The sequence below is a fragment of the Dendrobates tinctorius genome, unplaced genomic scaffold (genome assembly GCF_039654945.1).
Source record: "Dendrobates tinctorius isolate UK_male_01 unplaced genomic scaffold, ASM3965494v1 ptg000064l, whole genome shotgun sequence".
Lineage (NCBI taxonomy): Eukaryota > Metazoa > Chordata > Amphibia > Anura > Dendrobatidae > Dendrobates > Dendrobates tinctorius.
The window spans coordinates 41,641,928-41,657,497 of NW_027361732.1; positions in this window are offsets into that span (position 1 = coordinate 41,641,928).

Genomic DNA, 15,570 nt, shown 5'->3' on the forward strand with positions numbered 1-15,570 from the left:
CGGCCTGTGGCTTCTGTCTTTGGCACTCCAAAATGACCAGACACATCATGATAGGCAGTGAGGACCATGTGTACATCTCTCCCTGTGATCACAGTTTGATGGAGATGAGTAACGGTGATGTGATCCACGCTACTGCGATAAAGCAATCCTTTCTTCACAACGAACCGTTTTCGCTGCCTCCACAGACACAGCAATTGAGGGTCTGCATCGCCTCTGCAACATCTACCGGGAGGTTTTCCCACGATGAGCAATTCCCAAATTTCTGATAACACTCAAATTTTCGTCTGTGCTTGTATCCATGTAGTTTCCAGTTGCGGAGAGTCTGGACTGGCTTACTGAGATTGAAATATATACGAAGATTTAAAAGTACCACAGCACTTTATACTGTTGTATGCTTCAACTACCTTTCCCTTTTTCTACTTTTTAAATTCTGGTGTAATGCATAGTGAGCCTGTGAGTGTCTGTGTCTGACTCCGGAAGTATAGATGGAAATTTACAATTACCCCTAGAATGGATACACCTGGTATGTGCTGATACAGTACCTTTGTTCAAAATTTTGTGTTACGGTATCATCCATAGTGAGTGAGCGTTTGTGGTTTACGCCTTCTATATATACGGTGAATCGGAGATACCAATTTTTACCCTATACTCGATACAGCTTGTATCTTGTTATATAGTACCTTTGTTCGACATTTAGTATTACGGTCAAATCCATACTGAGTAAGCATCTGAGAGTGACTACGGGACTATGTTTACGGAGATTTCAATTGTACCCTATAATATATACTTGCTATCTTGCTATCCAGTACCTTTTTTACAACATTTTTTATTATGGTCAGACCCAGACTGAGTGAGCGTCTGATGCTGACTCCAGAAATATATACCAAGATTTCAAATTTGGCCAACACTGTATACAGCTGTATGCTTCTGATACAACAACCTTTTTAACTATTTAGATTCAGGTGTAATCCATAATGAGCCTGTGAACATCTGTCTGTTACTCCGGCAATATATTAGGAGCTTTAAGATTACCCCAACACTATATACAGCTGTACGCTTGTGATACATTACCCATTTACAGTTTTTCATATTCTTGTGTAATCCATACTGGGCCTGAGAGCGCTTGTGTCTGCCTCCTGAAAAGTATATGGAGATTCAGAATGTTTACACTATACTATATATACCTTCTATCCCGTGATACTGTACCCTTTTTCAACTTTTTATTTTATTGGGTAATCCATACTGAGCCTGTGAGCGTCTGTGTATGACTCATGAAATATATACGGAGATTTACTGTTATCCCTAGACTGTATAGAGCTGTACGCTTCTGATAGAGTACCATATATCTGCTGGTATTTTGAGTCCATTTTCCAAAGAATGAGGAAGTATGGTGGAAGAGGACACAGACGTGGGTGTGGGGGGCCAACTGGTACTGATGGTGGTGGTGGTGCATCTGCTGGAAGTGACAAAAACACAATAGCAGCTAAGGCAGGAGGTGTTGAGCCTGCATCATGGTGTAGCTCTGGAAGGCCTGTAAGGCTCCGTTTTCTGGGAGTAGGTAAACTGCTTTTAAAGCCGGAGCATCAGGAACTGTTTTTGCTTTACATTCCTGAAAAAGCCTCCAGCTTTATCGCCTCCTCTTCTGAAGTTGTAAAAAATGCAAGCACTGAGTCGTAAGTGCAGGCTTCTGGTCAGGAGCAACCCCTTTCCTTGTGTCCTTCCACCACCCCAAAAGTAAAGGATGTGGCTGCACACACTTCACATTACTCCATGGAGCTCTTTTCACATACCATGCCTGGGTTAATTAAAAATGGGGCCCATTATATACTGGAGCATTCCAAATGGGGGCATCAGACACTGGAGCAGCATTTACGGGGCCCATTATACACTGGAGCATTAGAAATGGGGCCCATTATATATGGAGCATTATTAGGGCCTATAACACACTGGAACATCGTCCATGGGGACCATCATATACTGGAGCATTATAAATGGGGCAGATCAGACACTGGAGCAGCATCTATGGTGCACATTATACAGTGGAGCAATATAAATGGGGCCCATTATATATGGAGCATTATTAGGGCCCATCATACACTGGAGCATCATCCATGAGGCCCATCATGTACTTGAACTTTCCAGATTGGGGACATCAGACACTGGAGCAGCATTTACGGGGCCCATTATACACTGGAGCATGAGAAATGGGGCCCATTATTAGGGCCCATCATACACTGGAGCATCATCCATGAGGCCCATCATATACTGGAGCATTATAAATGGGGCTGATCACACAGTGGAGCAACATCTATGGGGCACATGATACACTAGAGCATTAGAAATGGGGCCCATTATATATGGAGCATTATTAGGGCCCATTATACACTGGAGCATCATCCAGGAGGCCCATCATACACTGGAGCATTCCAGATTGGGGACATCAGACACTGGAGCAGCATTTACGAGGCCCATTATACACTGGAGCATCACGCATGAGGCCCATCATATACTGGAGCTTTATGTGGAGCTCATCATATACTGTATGGAACATTATATGTGAGTGACCAATTATTCTGTTTGGAGAAATGTATGGGGCTCATTATTCTGTATGGCCCACAATGTGGTGGCCATAATACTGTATGGAGTAATATACTGTCCTTTTTTTGAGCTATTGTACAATTTAAAATAGATCAGTCATGTCATGTAAGCAGTGATGTATTTGTCATTGTACTATACATATATTTCTGTGCCGTATCGGAGCATCATGAGTTGTGGTATTGTTAAAGGGGCGCACTGACACTCTTTGGCTCAGGGCACACGAAAACCTGGAGCCAGCCCTACCCCCCACAACTTTAGCCAAATAACCCCCAGTTTTCAATGCGTAACTATTGTTATGAAGTAAATTAAGGTTGACAAGCTTCAGTAATAAGAATTGATGTTTTTGGCATTGAAATGGGCACTGTAGGTGTGTTTACTGTCCTCAACTCCCTGCCGATTTTGCTTCCCCATTGACTTGCATTGGGTTTCGTGTTTCAGTCAGACTCCGACTTTTCCCTATAGTCGGACGATTTCGTTCGACCCGACTTTTGCGAAAGTCGGGTTTCATGAAACCCGACTCGACCCTAAAAAAGGCAAAGTCGCTCATCTCTAGTGGGGACACCTCTCATACTATTTCTGTCTGCCCTAAACGAGAAAAGCGTTTTGCTCATACATTTGCTATGGGCAGTGAACAGTCTAAGTTCCTTTTGGCAATTACCTTGATCTACTCCTTGTCTACATTTTCCGCTTAGGATTTTGTAGATTCAGGAGCAGCTTTGAATTTGAAGGATTTAGACTTTGCTAAACGTTGTGGTTTTCCCATGATACCCCTGCGGACTCCTATCCCTTTGACGGGTACTGATGCTACTCCTTTGGCTGAGAATGAACCCCAGTTTTGGACCCAGGTGATAATGCGGTTCGCCCCGGACAGCAAGAAAATTGTAAGTTTATCTAGTTGCACAATTTGCATGATACTATTGTTCTGGGTTTTCCTTGGCTGAAGACTCATAATCCTGCTTTGTATTGGAAATCTGTGTCAGTTGTGAGTTGGGGTTGTCAATGTGTTCTTAGTGACACTCCTGTTTTCTCCACCTCTCCCCAGTCTCATGATATTCCTGACAATTTGGCTGATTTTTCTGATGTATTTAGTGAGACTAAGTCTGCGTCTTTGCCTCCTCATAGGAGCTATGAATGTGCAATTGAGATAATGCCCAGGTGTAAATCTCCCAAGGGTCTGCTTTCAACTTATCGGTACCCGAACATGACACAATGCAATCTTATATGAAAGAGTCATTGGAGAAGGGTCATATTAGACCATCCTCTTCACCTTTAAGTGCTGTTTTTTTTGTGGCCAAGAAAGATGGTTCATTAAGGCCATGTATTGACTATCGTTCCCTTAACAAAATCACTGTTAAATATCAGTATCCGTTACCCCTGATTTCTGATTTATTTCCCAGAGTTAAAAGTGCTTGTTGTTTTACCAAGCTTGACCTCAGGGGGGCATATAATCTTATTCGCATCAAGCACGGGGATGAATGGAAGACGGCGTTTAATACTCCGGAGGGACATTTTGCATACCGGGTGATGCCTTTTGGCCTCACTAATGCCCCTTCTGTCTTCAAGTCTTTTATGAATGATATTTTCTGTTATTTTGCGGATAAGTTTTTGATCATTTATCTGGATGATAATTTGATCTTTTCCAGTGATTGGGAATCTCATGTGGAACATGTCCGGACTGTGTTCAGGATTTTGAGGGAAAATTCTTTGTATGTTACGGGATCGAAGTCCCTCTTTGGTGTACAGAGGATTTCATTTTTGGGATTTATTTTGTCCCCATCTGCTATTGAAATGGACCCAGCCAAGATACAGGCCATACATATATGATTGGGTTCAGCCCATTTCTTTGAAGGCTCTCCAGAAGTTTTTGGGTTTTGCTAATTTCTGCCATAAATTTATAAGTAATTTTTCTGATATTGTTAAACCACTGACTGATCTGACCAAAAATGGCACTGATGTGGTGAATTGGTCTCCAGAGGCAGTCTCGGCATTTCAGGAGCTTAAGCAGAGATTCACTTCTGCTCCGGTTCTGCCGCAAAACGATGTCTCACTCCCATTTCAGGTGGAGGTAGATGCTTCTGAGATTGGTGCAGGAGCCGTTTTGTCCCAAAAAGATCCAGTGACTTCTAAGATGAATCCCTGTGCCTTCTTTTCTCAAAAACTCTCTCCATCTGAACGTAACTATGACGTGGGGAATCGGGAATTGTTGGCCATGAAATGGGCATTTGAAGAGTGGAGACATTGGTTGAAGGGAGCTACACATCAAGTTATGGTCCTCACCGACCACAAGAATTTGATTTATCTTGAATCAGCCAAACGCTTGAATAATAGACAGGCTAGGTGGGCCTTGTTTTTCACGTGTTTTAATTTTGTGGCCTCTTTTCTTCCGGGCACTAAGAATGTTAAGGCGGACGCCCTTTCTAGGAGTTTCTTTGCGGATTCTCTTAATATGACCGAGCCTACTACCTTTCTAAATGAGGGTGTAGTTCTTTCCCCCATCTCACCCGATTTGAGACATGCCCTGGAGGAATTTCAGGAGGACAAACCTGAACGTTACCCTATGGGAAAATTGAATGTCCCTGACCAGTGGAAGAAGAGAGTAATGTCTGAAATTCATTGCTACGCGTTGACTGGTCATCCAGGTATTTTTGATACCAGAGATTTGGTGAGTCGGTCTTTTTGGTGGCCTGCCTTATCTTGTGATGTCAGGAATTTTGTGCAGTCCTGAGGGACTTGTTCTCAGTCCAAGCCATGTTCTCGTTCTAGTGGGTTGTTGATGCCCCTGCCGGTGCCCAGGAGGCCATGGACTCATATCTCAATGGATTTTATTTCCGATCTTCCTGCCTCTCATAGAATGACTGTTATCTTGGTGATTTGTGATAGATTTTCTAAGATGATCCATCTTGTACCACTCCCAAAGTTGCCATCTTCTTCTGAGTTGGTGCCCTTGTTTTTACAACAGGTGGTTTGGTTGCATGGGATTCCTGAAAGCATTGTGACGGACAGAAGAGCTCAGTTTGCTTCCAGATTTTGGAGAGCTTTTTGTTCCAAACTGGGAATTCAGTTATCTTTCTTCTCTGCATTTCATCCTCAGACGAATGGGCAGACTGAGGGAACAAACCAGACTTTGGAGTCCTATTTGAGATGTTTCATATCTGCTGATCAGGATGACTGGGTCTCATTTTTGCCCTTGGCTGAATTCGCGCTAAACAATAGAGCTACTTCTGCCACTTTGATGTCGCCCTTTTTCTGTAACTTTGGGTTTCATCCTCGATTTTCTTCAGGGCAGGTGGAATCTTTGACCTGCCCAAGTGTGGACACTGTGGTAGAGAGAATGCAGCAGATTTGTGACCAAGTGGTGGATAAGTTGTCCCACTCTCAGGAAAAAGCCCAACGGTTTTCCAACCGGCATAAGACCATTTGTCCCCGGTTTAAAGTGGGTGATATGGTTTGGTTGTCCTCATAGAATATTCCTATGAAGGATGCGCCTCCATAATTGAAGCCAAGATTCTTTGGACCTAATAAGATTTTGGAGATCCTTAATCCCGTTTTTTTCCGATTGGCTCTTCCAGTTACATTTAAGATCCATAACGTGTTTCATAAATCTTTGTTGAAGAGGTTTGTGGAGCCAGTAGTTCCTATGGCGGTTCCTCCTGACCCTGTATTGGTTATAGGCAATTTGGAATATGAGGTAGAGAAAATATTGGATTCTCGTTTGGCTAGACGGAGACTCCAGTACTTGGTCAAATGGGAGGGTTATGGCCAGGAGGATAATTCTTGGTTCTCTGCTTCTGACATTTATGCTGAAAGATTGGTTCGTGCTTTTCACCGGGCCCATCCTGATCGACCTGGGGGCATGGATGAGGGTGGCATGGATGAGGGTTCGGTGACCCCTCCTCAAGGGGGGTTACTGTTGTGAATTCGCTTTCTGGCCTCCCTCCGGTTATTATTGAAGGTAGTGGAGCTGGTCAGATTGACAGAGGGGTTGCGAGTTCTCTTTCTGGGCTCCCTATGGTGGTTACTGGAGGAAATGGAGCTGGTCTGATTGACAGAGGCTTGCCACCTGATAATGAGGACGACGATTGGAGATCTGGGGTTTCAGATTGGGATTTAAGTCTGCCAACTCCCTCTATCCCTGCTGGTGATTTTCTTCTTGCCTCCTGAGGTCTGATGTTTTCAGCTCAGTCACTGCATGTTCAGCTAAGTGTTCATTTGCTATTCTGTTTGCATTTGGTCTGGTTTTGTCTAACTCAGTTTTGTGTGGGTTAACGAGCTCCGGCTGGGGCTGTGCTGAATCACTGCCCATATGTTACTGCTTGTGGCAGTTTGCGTTTGTCCCTTATTAGATTGGCCTCTTTTTGCTCTGCTTTCAGAATATACCAGAGTGCTGATATAGTGGGCAAAGTTGTGCGACTTCAGTGTTTGTGCATCAGACGTATTGGACTTTTTGCAGGGTTTTTTGGGTGATTGCAGACAGCGTCTTTCCTTTCCTGTCCTGTCTAGTCAGTGTGGGCCCCATCATTTGCTCAGTTTATTTTCCTGCCTGCATTTATGTTTTCATCTTGTCTCACCGACAATATATGTTTGGGGGCTATCTATTCCTTTGGGGTCTGCTCTGGGGAAGTTTAGATTTCCCCTTTCTTGTTTTAGGCTTAGTTAGCTCTCCGGCTGTGCTGAGGCATCTAGGATCATCGTAGGTACGCTCCACGGCTACTGCTAGTTGTGTGGATAGGATCAGGGGTCTGCAATCCGCTTAGTTACCAACCTCTCTGGTTTTCTGTGGCTTAGTTAGGGATTGCTCTCCTCCTTGGTGACCCAATCATAACAGGTAGCTTAGGGATAGGCACAGGCTGTGTTAGGAGGTGCCCCATCCCTCGTTCCCTACTGTTAGGGCCTTCTTCTCCCTTTTTCCATCCCGTGGTTTGTGCTTGTTGTACCATCCGCTGGACAGACCCTTTTGGGTCATGACAGCTCCATTAATTCCACAGCACTTTGCAGACATTACCAATTTCCCCAGAGTAGAAATAGTATAATGGGGCTCTGACACTCCTTCTACTACAAGCTGCCCACCATATGGAGATCCAACTTGGAGTCTACACTTTTCATAAAATTGTTTGTAACATCAGCAGCAGTAGCAACAGCTGGCAGAGAAGCCACAACAAAGGTGTCACAGACTGCAATAACATGCGATCAATGCAGCATACTAAAAACAACACCATCGTCTAGTCTGCCTTGTCTACGACTGGGGTGCAAAAGTCATTGAGATCCATGACTCGTTTATCTTGATGAAAGTTAGGTGGTCAACACTTTCTGGGGACAGCCAAATGTGCTTTTCCATGTTGACACTGCCTTCAGTGCTGAAGACTCGTTCTGAGGGCATGCTGGCTGCCGGGCATGACAAAACCTCCAAGGCATGACAGACAAGCTCAAGTCACTATTCCATTTTTGAAGAAGAAGATGCATAAGGGTCCAACCCCCCTGATGGCATTGATATTGAGCTGGAGATACTACTGTACGATCTTTTCCAGGCAATCTTTACATGTCAGACTTGTTCTCTATTCTGAACAATATGAGAGAAAAAGATTGGAGAAATCCCTCCAAAAAGTATTGTAAAAGAATAAAAGTTTATCATTGCCATAAAAGTCCTGGGTGGGATCATAGTCCAATCCCCAGTCATTACCACTTTCTACCTTCTACCAAGGTCCACAAGGACCCTTTCTCTCCTCCTTGAGGTCTGATTGTCTCTGGCATAGGAGGGCTATGCAATACGACCTGTAAGTTTATTGAACACTATCAACATCCACAGGTTGAGATGCTGCCCTCCTATTCCAGGGATACTACGAATGTCCTACAGCGGGAAGATGGCCTTTTCGTGGACATGGATATGGTTCTTGTCACGGCCAATGTGGAAGCATTATATACTAGCATCTGCCATGATGTTGGCCTGAGGGTCGCCAGTTTTTTCCTTGAATCCAGCAATTTCGAGGCTGATACACATGAGCTGGTGTTGGAGTTGTTGCGATTCATTCTAACTCATAATTTCTTTATCTTCAAGGACCTGTTCTTTCTGCAGAAGCAGCAATGGGGGCAGCATGTGTACCATCCTATGTTAACCTGTTTTGGGGATTTTGGGAGAGGGGAAATTTTCTAGATGGCGCACATGCCTCCCTCCAAATCCTTGGATGGTACAGGTATATTGATGATGTCCTCTTCATATGGCAGGGTCAAGTTACGGAGCTTCATGACTTCATGTTGTAGTTGAATAGCAATAACATCAGCCTCACCTACAATTACCATCATAAGGATATTTAATTTTTGAATATCACACTCAGGGTACAGGCCAGTGGTATTGTGCACACAGACATGTATCGCAAGGAAACCTAGGGGAATGCACTTTTGCATGCTTCATCTGCACATCCGTATTCAACGATTAGGGCAATCCCCACCAGCCAGTTCCTCTGAGCCAGGAGGATCTGTGCTTCAAATCAACTTTTTGAGGAGCAGGCTGTGGACCTTGAGTGGTTCATGCAACAAGGATGTAGCAAGCAAAGCATCACGAAAGGATACTGGAGTGCTAAAAACGCATAATGAAATGATTTATTGGTTTCAAGAAGGAGACAACCTAAGGATGCGAATCTCAGATACATCTCTACTTATAACCATAGATGGGACATAATGAGAACTATTCTAAATAGACACTGGTCAATTTTGAAAACTGACCCAATCCTACAAAAATGCCTTCCACAACTACTCCTTATTACATCACGAAGGAGTCATAATAACTTAAAAGACATCCTGGTTGACAGCCACTATGTTGCAAAATCCCCAGACCATTTAAAATCAGATAAACTAAGAACAGGCTTCTTCCCATGTGGAGAATGCCTGGCATGTAATGGAATTTGATTTGTGCCACATCCTTCACATCATCAGATGGCATGAAGGAATTTAAAATCAGAGAATATATTACCTGCAACACCAAACATGTGGTTTGTTACGCTGTGTGTACATGAGGGTTAATATATATTGGACTTGCATCACAGGAATTATGGGTTTGCACATGCAAACACATGAGAGAAATCCAGGCCGCCCGTGATGTGGAAAATGAAAGTACTTTAAAACCCATCCCAAAGTATTTCTGAACACATCATAATTACAATCCAAAAGATCTAAGGGTCTGGTGAATGGATAAAATTCATACTGGCATAAGGGGTGATGATGACACCTAATGCATTTTAACGCAAAGGGAGTGCCGAAGGAATTCTATTCTCAATACTATGGCTATTTTCTGTGTCTTATTTTGTCTTTTTTCTTTATCTTCTTCTATTGTAGTTATTTGATCAAGTGCTAGTGAGGCTGACATTTAGTGTCAACTTGAAAAAAGAACTATTAGGCACTGAAAGAAACCCCCCTTGTACCATCTTCTCTGGAAACTAGGACTATGGACAACAGGTGTGTTAATACAGCCACATCTGACCAGGGATCTATATTTGCCCCATTCTTTCCCTGCATGAATCTGGTGGCTATATATGTACACTGTATTATCATTTTCTTTTTTCCTTTAGGTATGGTTCGCTATCACTTGTGGATATCTATTTGGGCCGTTTAATATTTTGTTGTCTGATATACCTATAATGTACTCTGCGTAAAGTGTCATTCAGACTAAGCACTAATATTTTTAGTATATATTGCTATATATATTTATGCATATATATATATAATTTGTTTTCATGGTTTGAATCAATACTGCACACTATAGTGGTCTTTAATACTGCTACAACATCTGTATTCACATGTGTAATAATGTTTTCATTGCACCGCACTTGCAGTTTTTGTTACTGCTTCTTTATGTGTATATTGTCACTGATATACTAGACACGGTTGCTTATGTTATATAATAATATTATTCGCACTGTGTGTAGGGTTATATATTTATCTTTCTTGTATGTGTAGGGCATGGGTTAATGTACTCTCTCCTCGGATGTGGGCATGACAGATTTGCATCCTCCATGAGTCCTATGTGTACATGTCTCCAGCGCACCGCTATCCAGAGCACTGATGATAGTGCCAGGAAATGACACAAGCATATCAGTGATGTCAGCGTGATGCACGCTGTGACCTGTGCTACCATGTTTGATGTCCAGAAGCGACGTAACTTCCAGTGCGGGTGATTGAACACATGCACGGATACCGTCACTCATTTCACATGTTGGGGAGATATTTAATGCCTGGTCAGACACAAAATACAGCATTGCCCCCTGAGGAAGCTAAAGTGAAATGCATGTTGGGGCTGGGTGGCATAACATCCTATACTTTTAACAATGGGTAAGAGCCTGTAGGGCATGGAGTGGTCATTCTTGGTAGGGGCGGGACTTTTTTTTAATACTACTTTCACTGTTAAATTTCTTGCACCGACCCTCTGCCTCAGACTGTCTCTCAGGTTACAAGTTGCACTATGCATTTTATTATGTAACTACCTGATGCAATAAAGATGTACATGCCGCTATCTACCTGATTTAAACCAGGGACCAATGGTCCTATGCCGGTTGGAAAACCGTTGGACTTTTTCCTGAGAGTGGGACAACTTATCCACCACTTGGTCCCAAATCTGCTGCATTCTTTCTACCACAGAATCCCCACTTAGGCAGGCCGAAGATTCCACCTGCCCTGAAGAAAATCGAGGATGAAACCCAAAGTTACAGAAAAAGGGCGACATCAAAGTGGCAGAACTAGCCTAGTCATTCTCTGAGAGACAGGAATATCAGAAATAAAATCCATTGAGATATGAGTCCATGGCCTCATGGGCACCGGCAGGGGCATCAACAACCCACTAGAACAAGAACAGGGCTTGGACCGAGAACAAGTCCCACAGGACTGCACAAAATTCCTGACATCACGAGACAAGGCAGGCCGCCAAAAAGACCGACTCACCAAATCTCTGGTACCAAAAATACCTGGATGACCAGCCAATGCAGAGCAATGAATTTCAGACATTACTCTTTTCCTCCACTGGTCATGGACATGCAATTTTCCCATAGGGCAACGTTCAGGTTAGCCGCTGGAGACCAATTCACCACATCAATGCCCTTTTTGGTCAAATGAGTCAGTGGTTTAACAATACCAGAAATATTATTTATAAATTTACGGTAGAAATTAGCAAAACCCAAAAACTTCGGGAGAGCCTTCAAAGAAGTGGGCTGAACCCAATCATAAATGGCCTGTATCTTGGCCGGGTCCATTTCAATAGTAGACGGGGACAAAATGAATCCCAAAAATGAAATCCTCTGTACACCAAAGAGGCACTTTGATCCCTTAACATACAGAGAATTTTCCCTCAAAATCCGGAACACAGTCCAGACATGTTCCACATGAGAATCCCAATCACTGGAAAAGATCAAAATATCATCCAGATAAATGATCAAAAACTTATCCACAAAGTCCCAGAAAATATCACTCATAAAAGACTGGAAGACAGAAGGGGCATTAATGAGCCCAAAAGGCATCACCAGGTACTCAAAATGTCCCTCCGGAGTATTAAACGCCGTCTTCCATTCATCCCTGTGCTTGATGTGAATAAGATTATATGCCCCCTGAGGTCAAGCTTTGTAAACCAACAGGCACTTATCAGGGGTAACGGGTTCTGTTATTTAACAGTGATTTTGTTAAGGGAACGATAGTCAATACATGTCCTTAATAAACCATCCTTCTTGGCCACAAAAGAAACAGCACCTAATGGTGAAGAGGATGGTCTAATATGACCCGTCTCCAATGACTCCTTGATATAAGATCACATAGCATCATTTTCGGGCACTGATAAGTTGAAAAGCCAACCCTAGGGAAATTTACACCCGGACATTAGCTCAATTGCTCAATTACTCTCACTGAAAAATCAGCCAAATAGTCAGGAATATCATGAGACTGGGGAGAGGTGGAGATAACAGGAGTGTCACTAAGAACACATTGACAACCCCAACTCACCACAGACACAGATTTCCAATCTAAAACAGGATTATAAGTTTTCAACCAAGGAAAACCCAGAACAACAGTATCATGTTTGAGGCTGGTTTCACACTTGCTTTTTTTTGCAGCGCGTTTTCCCGCAAAAAAACGCATTGAAAAAACGCATACAAAAGCATACAACTGCTGCGTTTTTTTCAAGCATTTTTATGAGCATGCATGAAAAAACGCAGCGTTTTTATGCGTTTGTATGCGTTTTTAGTGCGTTTTTACCGCGTTTGCGTTTTTTTCCAACATTAGGTGGCCCCTCACACTAACCCAAACAATGACTTTACTAACCCTAACCCTGACCCTAACCCTAACCCTGACCCTAACCCTAACCCTGACCCTGACCCTAACCCTAACCCTAACCCTAACCCTGACCCTAACCCTTAACCAAACCATACTTAACCCTAACCCAAACCCTAAACCCTAACTAACCCTAACCCTGACCCTAAACCTAACGCTAACCCTAACCCTAACCCTGACCCTAACCCTAACCCTAACCCTGACCCTAACCCTTAACCAAACCATACTTAACCCTAACCCAAACCCTAAACCCTAACTAACCCTAACACTGACCCTAACCCTGACCCTAAACCTAACCCTAACCCTAACCCTAACCCTGACCCTAACCCATAACCAAACCATACTTAACCCTAACCCAAACCCTAAACCATAACTAACCCTAACCCTGACCCTAAACCTAACCCTAACCCTGACCCTGACCCTAGCCCTAACCCTAAACCCCCTTAACTAACCCTAACTCTAACCCAAACCCCTAAATTCCATGGTTAACAAAAAAAACGCATGTGCAAAAAAACGCATACATAAGCATGCCAATGCGCACATATGCGCACCCATAGACTATAATGGGTGTCTTGCTGTAAAAAAACGCATTGCGCGCATGCGTTTTTTTGAGGCAAGTCGGACGCACCAAAAAATGCAACAGGTTGCATTTTGTGCGCCCGAGCGCATACCGCAAAAAAACGCATGCGCTGTAAAACGCATACAAACGCATGTGTATGCGCACATAAGCGCATCCCATGCAAAGTATAGGGAAAAAAAACGCATGCGATATTTAGCGCTAAAATACCGCGAAAAAAAACGCAAGTGTGAAACCAGCCTTAAGGGCATGAATATTAAATGTTTGAAAATTGCAAAATTTAAAAAAAAATTTATCGAAGAAATTTTACCACTAGCATGAAGTACAATATGTCATGAAAAAGCAATATCAGAACTTATCTAGATGTGTGGTGAGCACTTTGAACCCCCAAGTGCTTCACAGAACTTTATAACGTACAGTAGAGCCGTGAATATAAAAAATCATATTTTTCCACAAAAATGATCTTTTCACCCCAAAATTTTTATTTTGACAAAGGTAACAGGAGAAATTAGACCCCGATAGTTGTTGTACAATTATTCCTGACTACGCCAATACCCCATATGTGGGTGTAAACCAATGTTTGGGCGCATGGCAGAGCTTGGAAGGAAAGGCGCGCCGCTTGACTTTTTCAATGCAGAATTGGCTGGAATTGAGATTGGACGCCATGTCTTGCTTGGAGAGCCCCTGATGTGCCTAAACAGTGAAAACCACCCACAAGTGACACCATTTTGTTAACTAGACCCCTTAAGGAACTTACTTAGATATGTGGTGAGCACTTTGAACCCCCAAGTGCTTCACATAAGTTTATAAGGTACAGCCGTGAAAATAAAAAATCATATTTTTTTCACAAAAATGATTTTTACACCCCAAATTTTTAATTTCACAAGGGTAACAGGAAAGCAAATGTTGTTGTGCAATTTGTCCTGAATACGCTGATACCCCATATGTGGGGGTAGACCACTGTTTGGGCGGACGGCAGAGATCAGAAGAGGAGTGACATTTGACTCTTTGAATGAAAATTGGCTGGAATCAATGGTAGCGCCATGTCGCATTTGGAGACCCCCTGATGTACCTAAACAGTGGAAATCCCCCAATTATAACTCTAATCCCAACACACCCCTAACCCTAATCCCAACCCTAACCATAACCCTAATCACAACCCTAACTCCAACACACACCTAACCCTAAACTCAACCATAACCCTAATCCCAACCCTAACCCTAATCCTAACCTTAACCCTAATCTTAACTCTAATCCTCACCCTAACCCTAATCCTAACCCTAACTGTTGTGAATTCTCTATCTGGCTTCCTTCTGGTGGTTACTGGAGGTAGTGGAGCTGATCTGAATGACAGAGGCTTGCCACCTGATAATGAGGAAGATGATTGGAGATCTAGGGTTTCTGATTGGGATTTAAGACAGCTGACTCCCTCTATTCCTGCTGGTGATTTTCTTCCTGTGCCTTCTGATATCTGATGTCTCCTGCTCTTCCCCTGCATGTTCAGCTAAGTGGTTCATTTGCTATTCTGTTTGCATTTGATCTGGTTTTGTCTATCTCTGCTTTGTGCAGGTCAGCCAGCTCCGGCTGGGGCTGTGCTGAATCACCGCCCATATCTTACTGCTTGAGTCAGTTTGTTTTGTCCCCTGTTATATTGGTCTCTTTTTGCTTTGCCTTCAGAATATACCAGAGTGCTGATATAGTGGGGGCGAAGTCGTGCGACTTCAGTGTTTTTTGTGCATCAGACATGTTGGACTTTTTGCAGGGTTTTTTGCGTGATTGCAGACAGTGTCTTTCCTTTTCTGTCCTGTCTAGTCAGTGTGGTCCCCATCATTTGCTCAGTCTATTTTTCTGCCTGCGTTTGTGTTTTCATCTTGTCTCACTGACAATATATGTTTGGGGGCTATCTATTCCTTTGGAGTCTGCTCCAGGGCAGTTTAGATTTCCCCTTTCTTGCTTTAGGCTTAGTTAGCTCTCCGGCTGTGCCAAGGCATCTAGGATCATTGTAGGTACGCTCCACGGCTACTGCTAGTTGTGTGGACAGGATCAGGGGTCCGCAATCCTCTTAGGTACCAACCTCTCTGGTTTTCTGTGGCTTA